Source organism: Lathamus discolor, chromosome 5 (assembly GCF_037157495.1).
Source record: "Lathamus discolor isolate bLatDis1 chromosome 5, bLatDis1.hap1, whole genome shotgun sequence".
NCBI lineage: Eukaryota > Metazoa > Chordata > Aves > Psittaciformes > Psittacidae > Lathamus > Lathamus discolor.
In genome coordinates, this window is record NC_088888.1 from 113,119,178 (window position 1) to 113,135,422 (window position 16,245).

General features: G+C 43.8%; 1 long non-coding RNA gene across 1 annotated transcript in view; it reads left to right on the plus strand.

The window, feature by feature from the left end:
* LOC136015759 (uncharacterized) overlaps window positions 1-16,245 on the plus strand; it is a 78,038-nt gene that overhangs the window by 38,721 nt on the left and 23,072 nt on the right. The gene's annotated exons all lie outside the window — the stretch shown is intronic.

Below are 16,245 nucleotides of genomic sequence, written 5' to 3' on the forward strand. Positions count from 1 at the left end.
TTGTGCCAAGAGAGTCCCATGGGTTGTCTCCCATATCTCAACCACCCTGGACTCAGCATGGTCTTGGCTATAGGTTCTTAACCCTTCTGTAGTATTGAATGTCAAGAAGAGCAAAAAGCATTGCTCTTCTCTCGGATATTTCATCCACCCTAACTATAAGGGAAAGACCATGGTAGTTGCTTTTTGCATTTGTTAAATAAATATCTTCCACAAGTGTTTTGATCAGACAGCTTCGCACAGTTTCCTGTTCTGCACTTAGCCCTGCCTCTTGAATGAGAGACTGGTTTCCATGAGACAGCTTTCTGAAGCATTGAAAAAAAGGAGATCAAAAATCAAAGACATTGATCAACTTCCAGGGTTCTAGGAAAAACCTTACATAATAGCTCTATTTGGTTTCAGCAACAATTTCTATGCCAGCTGTTGCCAAATGCTCAAGCTTTTTATTTAGTAGCCTTGTGTTGACAAGTAAAATGTGTATGAAATTACTTTGGTGAGTTAAAGCTCTGAAGGTTTTGATCTTTCATGCAGTGATCATTTGCTGTATTCCTGATCGTTCCTGAAATATACAGGTGATGACTGCTCTACCTAGTCCAAAAGTCCTTTTCTGGTGGAGGTGTTTCTCTGACAAAGTGATATGCTGGGAGTAAATTCATAGCTTGGGGTTAAAGCTTATAGCAGTGTGCTTGGCTGACAACTGATGCAGCTAAAGCAGCAACCCTGCTGTTCCTATGGCAGAAGGCTGGGGCACACAGCTAAGAACTGTATTGCCGAAGTGAGCCCTTTGACTATAGCAGATTAAACCCAAAACGGATCATGATTCAAAGCCTTCGGACACTAATACAATAAGTTCAATTTATTTGGAGTACTGTGCAACCTGGTCATCCTTTACCTAACAGGACTCCTGAATGGGACTCCTCTCTGGAATGTGGGATAATCACACAACGTGTATGTTGCTCTTTAACGACAACTTTGGAAAGACAGAGATCGATTCTGGAAAGAAAGAAGTTACTTTACAGTAATTCTTAAAGAGCTCAGTCTGGGTTTTTTTTTTTTAGAAGATCAAAAAGTAGCTTGATTACAGGGTACAAGAACTTCAAAGGGAAGAGATAGCAGGTATTAAGGGCCTTATTGATCTAGTGGAGGAGACATGAAGAACAAACAATGTCTGGCAATGAAAGGCAGGAAAGTTCATATGAGAAGAGCACGTTTTCTGGCAAGGAGGAGGATCATCCACTGGTGTGAGCTGCTAGTGGGCTTAACAAATTCTCCTTTTCTGAGCATATTCAAATCCAGATTTGGGGCTATATGAGGAAGATGATTTAGGTAGAAATGAATAGCTGAGCTATACCTTAAAAGGACTGGCCTGAGCACCACAGCTGGTGTTGTGCAAAGCTCAGGACTAAAATGTGTCTTTCCTCAGAGGGGTCACTCAGGAAGAGCCATCTCCCATCCTTGTGCCATTGGTTAAGTTACCCAACCTTTCTGCATGAGCATTCCCCTCTTCATCATGGTATTCTGCTGAGAGTCCTCTGGGGCAAGAGACAGTTTGTTGGGGTCTACACTGCAGAAAAAGACCCTAGTGTCCATGGCACCACAAATATGAGCCCCGGAAAAGCTGTATTTGAGTTTTATGAGCTTTTGGAAGTACAGTTCATTCTCAAACATCTATCGCTCTCCCAGCTAGGAGGTCGGGATTGCACTGGTTTAAAAACTAACAATTGGAGCCCTAAACACGCTCAGTTTTAGCTTTCTCCATCTGGATGAGTTAGTAAAAGGAGTTAGGGGAAATATACAGCTCTCGGTGTGAGTAGATGGGAGCTGTTATGTCAACCCAATTGGAGTGGGATGAGGGAAGGTTGTGTATGATGTCTGGAAAACCACTCTCATCTCATGCCTTGTTGCTAACAGCTCATTCTACACAAGCAGCCTCATGAGTGGGAGGAAATGGCAATTCCTCTAATGGAAAGCATCTCCTCACTCCAAGAACAGATTGCAGTCATTCTGGTAACACCTGCCGGAGCCAAATAAACTTGCTGGAGTAACACAGCCATTGCTGAACCGCATACCATGTTCCAGCTTTCAGAAAGCAGCCATTTGCCCACAGCAAAGAAGCTCTCTGCATCCTGCTGACTGTGCCCTCTGGAGGAGCTGGCACAGCCAAAGGAACATGCCAGATAGAGGTGTTCCTAGACTTAGTGGCCCCAGATGGAGGAGCTCATCTTGCTCAGAACTTGAAAAAGTCCCCTGGAAACTGCTTCATCCCCAAAGCATTCTTCATCCTGACTCTATCACATGGCTTCTGCCCTGGAGTTAGTAGGGCTCATACCTTTAATTTGAGTTTGCCTTAGGGATTTTGTAGCTCTTAAAGTCTATATTCTTTGTATCAAATAAACTGGTTTGTGGGTTTTTTTAAGAAACTATAATCTAGAAATTTTCACCACTTAATTTTTTTTGTCTTGTAACTATTGGAAACACAGACATAGTCATACTGCAGACAGCTAATTTTTTTACATTGCTTTTGAGAAAAATAATGAGCTAATTAAGCATTCTCCCCTTCGGTCATGCATCACTATTTTACAGAATGCACCTCTTTCTGGTACATAGGATATGTTATTTCTAGTGAAATCTGTTAAATTCAGAGCTTACTTATTTGTTAGACAGGCCTTGAAATTAGTAAAATAACTGGAGGGGTGTGCTTGATTTTCAACAGCCAAACTTCTTTGTCTGAGTCACCAAGAAGCAAAGATGCTACAGAAAGATATCTAGGACTCTGTGTATTCTTTCCCTATAACAATGATCTCTGATATTTTTTTGAGCTTTTTTTCAAAGCTTTTCTCTCCTTTTCTTCCCTTACCCATCCCCCAGCACAGCTTTTCAATAGTCTTGCAGCCACTAAAGAATTTCTTCATTTGAATATGTTTTTCAAAGAAGTCCTAGGAAGATTTCTGAGGTACTGTATGCAGTTACAATCACATCTCCATTCTTCCCATAGAGAAGACATGTCTGCAAAAAAATATCCAGTCTTCATTGAATGGCAATGTTTTGCTTTCCCATCCCTTGGGCTATTTATCCATTGGGCTATCTTGATTTGACTACTTGATTTGACGATCAAGTAGTGAGGTGGATCGAGAACTGGTTGAAAGGAAGAAGGCAGAGAGTTGTGGTCAATGGCGCAGAATCTAGCTGGAGGTCTGTGACTAGTGGAGTTCCTCAGGGGTCGGTGCTGGGACCGGTGCTGTTTAATATTTTCATCAATGACCTGGATGAGGGAACTGAGTGCACCCTCAGCAAGTTTGCTGATGACACAAAACTGGGAGGAGTGGCTGACACACCAGAGGACTGTGCTGCCATTCAGCGAGACCTGGACAGGCTGGAGAGTTGGGCGGGGAGAAACTTGATGAAATTTAACAAGGGCAAGTGTAGAGTCTTGCATCTGGGGAAGAACAACCCCATGTACCAGTACAGGTTGGGGGTTGACCTGCTGGAAAGTAGCGAAGGGGAAAGGGACCTGGGGGTGCTGGTGGACAGGAGGATGACCATGAGCCAGCAATGTGCTCTTGTGGCCAAGAAGGCAAATGGCATCTTAGGGTGCATTAGAAAGGGAGTGGTTAGTAGGTCAAGAGAGGTTCTCCTCCCCCTCTACTCAGCCTTGGTGAGGCCGCATCTGGAATATTGCGTCCAGTTCTGGGCCCCTCTGTTCAAGAAGGACAGGGAATTGCTTGAAGGAGTCCAGCGCAGAGCCACAAAGATGATTAAGGGAGTGGAACATCTCCCTTATGAGGAGAGGCTGAGGGAGCTGGGTCTCTTTAGCTTGCAAAAGAGGAGACTGAGGGGTGACCTCATCAATGTTTACAAATATGTAAAGGGTAGGTGTCAGGATGATGGAGCTAGGCTTTTTTCAGTGATATCCAGTGATAGGACAAGGGGCAATGGGTGTAAACTGGAACATAGGAAGTTCCACGTTAACATCAGGAAGAACTTCTTTACTGTAAGAGTGACAGAGCACTGGAACAGGTTGCCCAGGGGGGTTGTGGAGTCTCCTACACTGGAGATATTCAAGGCCCGCCTGGACAAGTTCCTGTGTGATGTACTGTAGGTTACCCTGCTCTTGCAGGGGGGTTGGACTAGATGATCTTTTTAGGTCCCTTCCAACCTTTGGGATTCTGTGATTCTATTCTGTAAAAAAGTAAGTAGGAATTCACTTGGATACATTGATCAGCATCTTAACCTTGAAGACATTTATTTGCTTAGGGTGCTCTTACTTTTAGCCTTTTTAGGGCACAGTCACTTTCAGCTTCCTAGACTATTGTTGGAAAATTATGCTGGGTGTTTAGAGAAGATGTAGTACTTGATGAGGTGCTGGGCTGTCCAGTCTTGGAAGGTTTGAAAATCTGACTATTGTCAGTGGTCCCGCTCCGAAGGCAAGGTAGGTCTGGAAGCCTCTAGATATCCCTTCCAACTTGGATATAGGCAAAAAGTTATGACATCAGCAGTGGGGATTTAAAGGTGGATGCCAGCATCAAACTTCTCCTGCCCTCATAAGATTTACACTGGAAAGCAGACTGAAAAGGGTTATTTCTTACTATCCTCAGCATCTACAGCCTGTAAAGGCTTTTTAAAATGTTTATAAGACCAGCTGCTAAGTCTGTCTTAGACAAGCTATCCAGACTATTTTTTTCTGCATCTACCATTCAACAGTGAATGAAAATGGTAAAATCTGGGGTTTGAAAGCATCTGTGAGATGCTGGGTGAGACAGTTTTCTTTTCAAGTCAGTCTGAGTTCTTTTCCTTACTGCTCATCCTAAGGCTGTCCAAGCTGCGTCTTCTGAGTGACAGAAAACAGCTCTATGTTTTGTAGCAGCCAGGAGAGACAATGACTGGATTAAAGGCATTACAGTTCTGATCAAACAGACTCAAATAATCATTACATGTTACAGCTACTGCAATTGGGAAAGAAACACAGAAGCTGAATCCTGGTGAAGGAAAGGGTGCCAGAACATACATTGATATTTTTATTTTACAGTTTCTGACTTTCTTGCTAGAAGGACCACCTCCCCTTACTTTTAGTTTTTTCTCCCTGTTTGGGATTTTTTTTTTAATCTATACATTTTGAATAGATGGAAATCTCTCTGTGTTTCTTAGCTGTAAGTTTAGTCTTCCTGGGATACCCTTTCAATAACTTACAGACCAGCAGTGGGGCACAGGTGCACGTGAGAGCTGACAGTAGAGGAGCTCAAATCTGTAATCTCCTTTCTGACATCTCTTTTCTTCGGTTTATGGTTGGTAATCAAGTGTATTTTAAAATGTCTTAAAATATTAATATAGCATAAGCGAGAACTGAGTAGGTGGGGATTCAATTTTTTCCCAGTGCCAGCAACTAAAATAAAACAGATTAAGGATTTGTCAGAAAAATGTCAACTTTTTGTGTTTTCCTGTTAATGCATTACGGAGATGTGGAAGCAAGATTCTCTCTTCCATAGCACCCTACAGCAAAATTTGTCTGACCATTTAAATGGAAAGGCTGCTCACCTTCTCAAAAAAAGTCTCCTGTAGTACTATTCTAACAGTTTTCATTTACAGATAAAAATTGGGCAAAACTTTGAGTGGTCATTTCCAACTTTTATTTTATCTTCTATTGATTTTAGGCTTGCATGACAGCATACTGAATTAAACACAGAATTATACACACAATATATCCATGCCCCAGTCTGAAGTTTTTGGTTACTGGTAGAGAATAACCTGGTAGAAGAGCTGCATGTAGTTTCAGAAGCATGGTGGATGAGACTGCTTTGCACTGGCATTAGGCGAGTTTATTGGCAATGGTCTTGAGTAGACAATCAGGCTTAGGGAGCTTGTCAGGCTCAACAGCTTGAAACTGAGTGGCAGTTGCTTACAAGTGATGTTTCTGAGAGGGTTAATACTAGGTTGATGTTATTTAACACCTTTATTAATGCTTTCAGTGGTGGGACAGAGTGTGACCTAAAGCATGACGATACACAACTGGGAGGTGTAAATGATATATTGGAGGACAGGACTACTATTCAAAGAAACCTGGAAAGGAAGGCAATTGGGCTGGCAGGGAGTTCAACCATAGCAAACGCTATCACAGAATCACAGAATCCCAAGGGTTGGAAGGGACCTCAAAAGATCATCTAGTCCAACCCCCCTGCAAGAGCAGGGTAACCTACAGTACATCACACAGGAACTTGTCCAGGCGGGCCTTGAATATCTCCAGTGTAGGAGACTCCACAACCCCCCTGGGCAACCTGTTCCAGTGCTCTGTCACTCTTACAGTAAAGAAGTTCTTCCTGATGTTAACGTGGAACTTCCTATGTTCCAGTTTACACCCATTGCCCCTTGTCCTATCACTGGATATCACTGAAAAAAGCCTAGCTCCATCATCCTGACACCTACCCTTTACATATTTGTAAACATTGATGAGGTCACCCCTCAGTCTCCTCTTCTCCAAGCTAAAGAGACCCAGCTCCCTCAGCCTCTCCTCATAAGGGAGATGTTCCACTCCCTTAATCATCTTTGTGGCTCTGCGCTGGACTCCTTCAAGCAATTCCCTGTCCTTCTTGAACAGAGGGGCCCAGAACTGGACGCAATATTCCAGATGTGGCCTCACCAAGGCTGAGTAGAGGGGGAGGAGAACCTCTCTTGACCTACTAACCACTCCCTTTCTAATGCACCCTAAGATGCCATTTGCCTTCTTGGCCACAAGAGCACATTGCTGGCTCATGGTCATCCTCCTATCCACCAGGACCCCCAGGTCCCTTTCCCCTTCACTACTTTCCAGCAGGTCAACCCCCAACCTGTACTGGTACATGGGGTTGTTCTTCCCCAGATGCAAGACTCTACACTTGCCCTTGTTAAATTTCATCAAGTTTCTCCCCGCCCAACTCTCCAGCCTGTCCAGGTCACGCTGAATGGCAGCACAGTCCTCTGGTGTGTCAGCCACTCCTCCCAGTTTTGTGTCATCAGCAAACTTGCTGAGGGTGCACTCAGTTCCCTCATCCAGGTCATTGATGAAAATATTAAACAGCACCGGTCCCAGCACCGACCCCTGAGGGACTCCACTAGTCACAGACCTCCAGCTAGATTCTGCGCCATTGACCACAACTCTCTGCCTTCTTCCTTTCAACCAGTTCTCGATCCACCTCACTACTTGATCGTCAAGCCCACACTTCCTTAGCTTATCTATGAGGATGCTGTGGGAGACAGTATCAAATGCCTTACTGAAATCAAGAAAAACTACATCTACCGCTCTACCATCATCCCTCCACCTAGTCACTTCCTCATAGAAGGCTATAAGGTTGGTCATACATGACTTCCCCCTCATAAAACCATGTTGGCTGTTCTTAATGACCCCCTCATCCTTGATATGCCTAGTGATGGAGTCAAGAATAAGTTGTTCCATCATCTTTCCAGGGATGGAGGTAAGGCTGACCGGTCTATAATTACCCGGGTCCTCCTTCTTGCCCTTCTTATAGATTGGTGTGACCTTTGCCATCCGCCAATCCTCAGGCACCTCGCCCGTTTCCCACGACTTACCAAAGATGATGGAAAGTGGCCTAGCAATGACCTCCGCCAGCTCCCTCAGCACCCGTGGGTGCATTCCATCCGGACCCATCGATTTACAGATGTCCAGTTTGCATAGCTGATCCCTAACCCAATCCTCATCTACCAAAGCAAACTCCTCCTTTGTCCTGACTCCTTCTGGGGCTATAGAAATCCGGGGCCCTCGGGGAGAGTCTGCAGGAGTAAAGACAGAGGCAAAGAAGGCATTTAGCACCTCTGCCTTCTTTATATCCTCTGTCTCCAGGGTACCCACTTCATTTAGCAGTGGGCCTATATTGCCTCTTGTTTTAGTTTTATTTGCTATGTGTTTGAAGAAGCCCTTTCTATTGTCTTTAACCCGACTAGCAAGATTGAGTTCCAAGGAGGCCTTAGCTGTCCTAATTGCCTCCCTACATCCTCTAACAACTGTCCGATATTCCTCCCAAGTGGCCAGCCCCTCCTTCCATAATCCATAGATTCTCCTTTTCCACTTGAGTTTGCCCAGCAGCTCCTTGTTTAACCACGCCGGTCTCCTAGATCCCTTACTTGACTTCCTACTCATTGGGACGCTCCGATCCTGAGCTTGGAAGAAGCGGTCCTTGAATGCTAACCAACTATCTTGAGCCCCTTTACCGCCTAGTACACTTTCCCATGAGACTTCCCTTAGCAGTTGACTGAAGAGGCCAAAGTTGGCCCTTCGGAAATCCAGAACTGTGGCTTTGCTAGGTATTCTATTCCTCCCACACAGGATCCTAAACTCCACCATCTCATGGTCACTGCAGCCAAGGCTGCCATTGACCGTCACCACTTCGACCAAACCCTCCTTGTTGGCGAGTACTAAATCTAGCAGCGCTGCTCCCCTAGTTGGTACGTCCACCGTTTGCATTAAGAAATTATCATCAATGCACTCGAGGAACCTCCTAGACTGTGAATGACTGGCTGTGTGAGTCTTCCAGCAAATATCGGGGTAGTTAAAGTCCCCCACGACGACTAAGGCATGTAGTCGCGAGGCTACTTCCAGTTGCCTGTAGAAAGCCTCATCAACTCCTTCGTCCTGATCAGGAGGTCTGTAATAGACCCCCACAACTGTATCACCCGTGCCAGTCAGCCCCTTGATTCGTACCCACAGACATTCCACTTGCTCCTCATCCGACCCCGGACAGAACTCAATACATTCTAGTTGCTCTCTCACGTAAAGAGCAACTCCACCACCTCGCTTTGCTGACCTATCTTTCCTAAAAAGGACATAGCCATCCATGACCACATTCCAGTCATGTGAACTGTCCCACCACGTCTCTGTAATCGCCACTAGATCATAACCTTTAGCCCGCACACAGACTTCTAACTCCTCCTGTTTATTCCCCATGCTGCGTGCATTGGTGTACAGGCATTTCAGGGAGCCAGTCCTAGTACCCTTTTTCCCCTGCGGGACAGGGTCTAAAAAGCTATCCTTTCCCACAAGTGAAACAAGAGATTGATAGTCCTCCTTAGCCCGCCATCCTTCAATCCCTAGCATGTTCCTCTTGGGCTTGTCCCCAACAGGCCCAGTTAAATCCCCTCCCCCCTTCATAACTAGTTTAAAGCCCTGTCAACGGCTATGTGCTGCAGCTGAAATCCAACCACCCTGGAAGCAGGACAAATGGATCTAAGAGATTAGAAAGCAGCTTTGCAAAAGAGATGAGAATCCTGGTGTACAAGTTTTGCACTGGCAAGGCCACATCTGGATGCTGTGCTCAGCATTGGGCTGCCTAGTACAGTAGGCAGCTGAATGTACTGCATCAAGTCCAGTAGAGGCCTTTGAGATGGTCAGGGCTGGAGCATTCAGCATGGGAAGAGAAATGGAGGGAACTGAGCCTGTTCAGCCTGGGAAGTGGAAGCTCCAAAAGTGCCTGTAACCGCCTAACAAGAGGGTACAGAGGAAGCAGACCTGCACTCTTTCTGAAACTACACAGAGAAAGAACATTAAGCTACGGGCAGACATTGCAACCAGGGGAACTTCTGTTAGATGCCAGATGGTCTTGGGTTGCCCTTGTTCGAGCCACACTCAAGGGGTAGAGAACAACCTGCTGAAGGCAGCAGATAAGAATTTGAACTCCTAGTCCAACATGGGATCTCCCACAGTATTTGAGCTGCCTTGAGCAAATGGCTCAGTCTCTGTGCTTTTTGATCATTTTCCAAGGATGGGTTGATGAAACAGCAGTGTTTGTCTCTGCATTTCTATAGGAAATAAGAGGAAGATGAGAATCTCTTCTGGCTCACAGTGGTGGCCTGATGTTCTTCTAAAGTACACCAGCAAGAAGGTTTTGGTTCAGCCACACATCCGTCACATCCTGTAGCTACCTCCTGAAGAGCATTAATAGTTTTCCCTCCTCTCACATCGAGTAGTTCTGGCAGTCCAGTACTCAGATGATCAAAGGATATTGTTGCTTTTGCTCTTTAGACTGCCACTGAGGGTGGGTTTGATCATTAACTTGGTTTTAGGATCAAAACTTCTCAGATAAGTTATGTGCAACATTAGTCTTCTATCGGAGCTGATGGGTTCTGGGGAACCTGATGTTAACAATGCCCTGGATCTTACTTCTGGCTCAAAAAAAACCCTTCATTTTTAGAATGAGCTCTTTTTCAGTCACTGTAAATCAGAGAAAATCTTGGTTTTTAAGTACAGAACTGTGCACAATAGAAGGGGAGTTAGAATAACAGTATCTTAAAACTGTGCCCACGGAAAAGCACCTGCCTGGCTTCTACCTACGCTTAATAGAACTTCCAAGAAATGCAAAAAATAAGATTTCTGTTTTGCCACTCAGAGCAGGGGGAAATATCATATCATTAATGTATCAAATGTTGTATATATATTGAATTATTTGATCCTATTCAAACAAGCAAATATGCATGCTGACTGTTTGTGTCACCAAGTACTCAGTAACAGCAATGATGGATTCTTGTTTGTGGAGAATTGATTCTGTAGGATCATTCTGAGGAGCAAATCTGGAGCTCTACAGCTGGATGCATGCTAACTGTCATGGCACAGCACTGCACATAACTTCCAGGCAAAGGTTTCATTTACTCTGTTATTTTTAGGACATGTAAGAATATCTCCATTAGGCTCTGTTAAAAGTATACTTTGTCAGGGAGTTTCCAGTACTTTCATGGAAGAATATCTTCATGAATCATTTCATGATTTCTTCATGAATTTCATGAAAAATCTCTTCTCAAATGTTTTAATATCTTTAAACTTTTTTTGCTTTTTTTTTTTGTTATTATCATTATTACTTTCAAAATAGCATTTCTCTTACTTTCCTTCTTTCTTTCTACCCCTCTAGTTTCTTTTCCCTTTTCTCTCCCCTCCTGCACTAGGAAGAGAAGGGAACACCACTTCCTGGTCAATTCTTTTCCAAAGTTATTATGGCTTGAACCAATTATCAGCTGATGCTTGTCCACTATCTGCATCCTGTTTCTGCCTTTATTTCTTGTTACACAGTAAGTATTTGTTAAAAGTCAGCTGAGGCAGTATAGGCAGGGCTTTCAAAAGTGATGGGTCCTAATCTTTGGTTTGGTAAGAAATAGAAAGTACCCAAGGCCTGGGGAGCCAGTGCCATGATAAATAATAAGCAAATCCCCTGCACAAACCTGCATCCTGTAATGCTGGGGTCAAAACTAGATATACATCATTTGGAAGTGACTTGCTGGGAAACTCCAAGTCTATAGTCTGTAACCCTTGAATCAAGTTGTGTATGTGATGGAAACAGCTTTTTCTGGCCATATTGCTAATGGAAAGTTCTCATTACTAGGCATGGCACAAAATGGGAGCAGCTGTAATAAGGTAGGGAAATGGGAGAAGAGAAGCAGGTGACCTGGGTATGTGGAGGAGCTTGGACAAAACCACAGGCCATGGCGAAGTTAAGCAGACCTGAACACCAGTATCATCCTGCATTAGATCCTAGTTCCTGCAAAACACAAACTGTGTAATTAAAGTTTAAATACATCAGTCAGCTTTGAAAGCGCCTTGTCTTTCCTCTAGGTCAGCAAGTTTTGTCTTTGTTTTAAGATGAAGGAAAAGGTGCAGTTCAGTGAAGGATTTCATTTCCCCCAAAATCTGTAAGATTTCCACAGCCTTAGCAAACCTGAGCAGTTTCTGCTACTCGCTTCTCCTGTTGTCCTCAGTAGCACAATTGTTTCCCCCAACCTTTTCCACATGGTAGATTTCCAGGTGGTGTCTGCTTTATTTCGTCTGCAGGGAAATGGATGCATGTCTGATCTCTCTGCTAGTACTTCTGAAAAGCAGGGGATGGAGGCAACCTGCACTAGTAGTGGAGAAATGCCTTTAATACTCAGCAACTTAATACAGCATTCTCTGCTGCAGCCTATATTACAGCAGTGATGAGAATCCTCAGTATCAAGCACTCTGTGAGCTCACATATCACTCAGATCCTGTGACGCTGAGGTTATTATCTATTTGGTATAATCTACCTAAACAATGGCATCTCCACTGGCTAGTCAGTCATCAATGCCACTCTTGGTTTTCCTTTCTCTTCTCAAACCTGAAACTCTCACAGAGATTATTTGTGAGATGGGATAATTACAAGACAATGCTTCTTATTTATTAATGTGATTGTGCTGTGCTTGGTCTGTCTTCCTATCTCACTCAGTGGCTGAATCAAGGCTGGCTCGTCCAGACCACTACATCCTTTTAGGCAAAGCAGGTTTAAATTGGCCTGGTTTTTGTCTTCCAGGCTTATGCTAGTCCATGCATGACTGCTCCAGAGATGGCCATTACAGGCTCTGACCCTTGCTCATGGCTTTCTTGCTAACAATGCATGTGCACTAATAATAGGCAGAACAATCTTTTCTTCCCACTTGTAATGATTCTGTTCTTTCATAGCTACTTCAGAGTTAACTGGGTTTGGTACCAGAGGCTATAGACTCAAAAGACAACCTCTTTGAACACTAGAGTTAGTTTGAAAAGAGCCTTTTCAAACGTAGATTGTTTGAGACAACATAATTGCCAAAAGAAGTTTGGAATTGAAATGAATGCTGCTGTTTCAATTGCACTTTTGAAAGTTATCGACATCAGTGTTAGAAGATGGATGATCCTGGGGTTATGTTTCCTTTTTCTTTTTTTTTTTTTCCTCTCTCCACAAGCTTTTACAATATCCTCAAGTTCAAAAAACATCAAGTTCAGAAGAAAAAGCAACTTAGCTCCTTTCTGCCTCTGACAATGAAGATTGCCAGCAAATAAACAAACAAAAAGCCTCTCCAAAACCTTCAAACCTGAAGATGGGGGAAAACAAGGAAAACATTTTAGGAGCATTTTGAACATGTACATTTAGTCCTGAGAAATCAGAAGTGGAGAAAACAATGATTCATACTCTTGCAGTTGTACTATCTGGAAGATTCGAAAAATGTGATCTTTTTTCACTTTGAATTCTATTGAAAGAAGAAATGGAAATGCATCACCTTAATGAGCATGGTTTCACAGTTTCAACAATGCTTTTCTTTTTTTTTTCTTATATTGGCATTGTGCGTTTCTTCTGCTTAGTCTCAGTACCCAGATGGTAATTCTACAGGTTTCTCTTTATGTTGGTTTATTCAGTTTATGGTGAATTCCCCTTATTCCTTTCTGCTCCTGTGGAGCCCAAACCTAGGAGCAGCTACTGATTCTTGCAAGGATTTTAAGGAGAGGGTGGTTGTGACAGACATTATAACAAGGGGTAAAAGCCAGAAACCGTGTTTCTGAAAGTTCAGGTTTGGCAAGGAGACAAAAAACCTGCCAGAGGGTGGTGTAGAGACATGCAAGGTGCACCCAGAGATATGGGGGATGTCCACTGTTAGAGGTTTCAAAGACCCTTCTCACCAGTGTGTGTCATGCTGTGGGTCAGAGAGACAAAAAAAGGCAATGGAGGCCAAGACTGTGCAACAGGACTATGACTTTCAGCCAAGGAAACACAACCATCCACTCAAGGCCCAGCTATTGATGGTAAAATTGTTGTATTCTGCCACTGATACACTGCTCAGGCGCCACTGAGCAGTCTTCCTCTGTTCCCTGTATACCAGAAGGCTGTCCCAAAACTGCACTTCTCCCTGAGCTGGTACTTCCTACATTAATGCAGACAGTGACAGTAGTTCATTTTCATCTCTGTGTTGCTAAGCTGAACACATCAAGCTCTTCTTGTCTCCTTTTTGCAATGGATCTCCTGTCCCCATGTATAAAAGCATGCTCTTTATTGAATGCTTGATGAGGGCTGTAAGCAATGTTGTCTGTCTGTGTGAAGATACACTAATAGGTGTGTACAGAAAATAGCTAGCTTGACCCACTCACCCTTTTCATGCCTGCATTAGAAAGTGTGCATCTGACTAATACAGCCAGACTTCCCTTTGCTTCCTCCAGGCACTGAGATCCCTTCTTGTCAGAGCTGTGCTTATTTAGTACCTGAAAACACAGCCTTGCAGTTTGTGCCACAGAACTCCCTCCTCTACTTCCAGTTTTTATCACTCCAAGCTTTGAAATCATTACGATCTTTCCGCTTTCCATCCGATGCCTTGCAAAAGCCTCCAATTTTGTATCATCAGTCAATCACAGCAGCTTATGGGCCAAGATCAATAATGACTAATAAGCTGTCTCATGGCATCAGCTCAAACGTTTTTCTCCTTCATCTCGGCATATGTTTGTAGCAGCTCTGAGACCCACCATTCATCATGGAGCTTTGCACTGTGGGGTAGGGCACTAAAGGGAGGAATGGCAGGGGATTTGCAGAGAGCTAGCCCTTGCTGTCTTGCTCTCTGACTTGGGCAAGTAAAATGCAGGTGCAACACAAGCTTTGTGGATGTGTAATGTGGAATGAAGCACGGCCCATGCCACCCAAGCTTGGGGAGTGAGCTAGTCAGCCCCACAGCCCTTTGCCTGTGGTAACTGAGTACAGAAACTGAAGGCAACTGCAAATTTGGGGCGTTTCAGGCACAGAAGATATATAGTAGTAGCCGAATTAAAAAAAACCCAGCATTAACACAAATGACCCAGGGAAGTCCAGTCAGAGCAGCATTACCTATTCAAACTAAATCTAGTTGCTATTTGGGAGTTATCTCCAGCTACTATCCTTGACAGATAGCAGGTGATTAGCATTCCAGAACATTAATGGTCTCTAGTTTGATTACCACAAACTCTGTAACATTGCCAAATGGGAACATCCTGGCCTTTGACTGAAATGATCCTTATGCAAGCTAAGACAGTTCTTAAAGGACTCATACTCAGTGAACTGAAGCATGTGCCCATGTGCTGCTTTGGACTGGTGTGACCAGAGAGGAACCTCCTTAGGAAATCGAATTCCTTCAAGAAGAGAGGCTCACATCTTCTGAGTCTGTGAAAACCTGATGGTGTTCTCGTTTCTTTAGACCAGGATCTAAAGAAATAATAATAAAAAATAAAATTAAAAAGAAAAAAGTGCTTTAGGCTTGGTGCAATTTGCAGCTAATTGGATCTTCTCTAATGCCAACTGAATAGCCAAAGGGTCAGGGAAAGCAGAGCTTGCTTACTGTGTAATAACAAGAACCACTATGGGATAACAGTCTTCTGCTCCAGGACTTAGTCCTGTTTTGGCACAAATCTTCTGCATCCTTCACTGGCAACTAACTTGCATCTTAAAAGAGAGTGGCTGACCCCAGCACAAGTTTTGTGTCCCTGTGCTTCTTGCAAGCACAGAAGGAACACACACATGGCTTGCCTGTCTGCCTGGCAGCTATTCGTTATCCCTCTGAGTGGGAAGGCAGCACTGAGATGCCTAGCAGAGCTGGTAACATTGGCAAGGATCACTATCATTGCCCCTGCACAGCAGATCAGTTAACTACCAACTACCTCTGAGCTTTAAGCAGTGAGGGCAGCACTTGAGTTCTGCTGTCAGGCTAATTACAATGGCTGCTTCCTTTCAAGTGGTGTTCATACAACCAGATTTCCAGTCATCTTCTGCTGTGCGTGCTCTGAATATTTAAATGAGCCTTGCTGGAGCCCTCTGTGTGACTGCTGACAAACTGGCTGCTCTCCCTCCCTTGCACATTGGTGCAGACTTCCTTGCTGTGATCCCTCTCTGCCTGTTACAAGCAGTCACTAGCCATGGTGAGAATAAGTAAGCTCTTGAGCAGGTGAGATGACAAGTTTTCAGGAAGATAAAACCCACTGTGATTTTTCCCCATGGGGTTCCATTACAACACAGTACATTGGAGGACTTGTGCTCTGTGGTGGATTACTGTAGTATTTGTACACAAAGGCTTTATCTAGTCCTCTTTCCTCTCTAGATCCAGCCTTTAAGGTATCTGTGTTTGGGCTTAAGTCATGTGAATGATCTCTGTCTTTGGAGGTTTCCAAGGCATAAACACAACCAGTGAGATATGGTGGTGGACGCAGTCCCACTCTGAGTGAGAGACTGAACTAGAGACTTGTAAAGACCCCTTTGCAACATCACATATAGAGTGGTTGAATTGATGGTAGCCTGATTCTCAAATTATTATCATTGTTGTTTTTTAAAATAGGGTCATTTCACTGAAGATGTGGTAGTGTTCCATCTGTTTCTGTGACTGATCAAAAGCCAGATATGTACTTTTTATTTGAGAAAGTTCTTAGAATTTTAGATATATATTGTACAGAAATAAAAATGAATTCCAGAAAATGTGAGAAGCTCTTTCTGGCAGACCTGAGTC